This window comes from Cynoglossus semilaevis, chromosome 1 (assembly GCF_000523025.1).
Source record: "Cynoglossus semilaevis isolate Cse_v1.0 chromosome 1, Cse_v1.0, whole genome shotgun sequence".
Taxonomy (NCBI): Eukaryota; Metazoa; Chordata; class Actinopteri; order Pleuronectiformes; family Cynoglossidae; genus Cynoglossus; species Cynoglossus semilaevis.
The window spans coordinates 1596686-1597218 of NC_024307.1; the positions used below are offsets into that span (position 1 = coordinate 1596686).

A 533-nucleotide genomic window follows, 5' to 3' on the forward strand; every position below is an offset into this window, starting at 1 on the left:
ACTTTTCCTTTTTCCTGTTCTGATGTTAAAGTAAAACAAACAGCAGTGACAGCAAGTCTGACTGGTTCAAGCTGTTACTGTTACTGCTGTTACTGCTGCTGTTACTGCTGTTACTGTTACTGCTGTTACTACTGTTACTGCTGCTGCTGCTGCTGCTGCTGTTGCTGCTGCTGTTACTGCTGCTGCTGCTGCTGCTGCTGCTGCTGCTGCTGCTGCTGTTGCTGCTGCTGTTACTGCTGCTGCTACTGCTGTTACTGCTGCTGCTGCTGCTGTTACTGCTGCTGTTGCTGCTGTTACTGTTACTGCTGCTGCTGCTGTTACTGTTACTGTTACTGCTGCTGTTGCTGCTGTTACTGTTACTGCTGTTACTGCTGCTGTTACTGCTGTTACTGCTGTTACTGCTGCTGCTACTGCTGTTACTGCTGCTGCGTGTTTTACTACGGCGGTGAGAAAGTACCAGTACTCTGAAATATCACCATGTACTGCATCACTCTCCTCCATCAAAGTACTGATGTTTTAGTCAAATATTCCTG

At 47.5% G+C, this 533-nt stretch overlaps 1 protein-coding gene across 1 annotated transcript in view; it reads right to left on the minus strand.

Annotated features, from left to right (window-relative positions):
- Window positions 1-533, minus strand: part of crybg1a (crystallin beta-gamma domain containing 1a) — a 31668-nt gene that overhangs the window by 30124 nt on the left and 1011 nt on the right.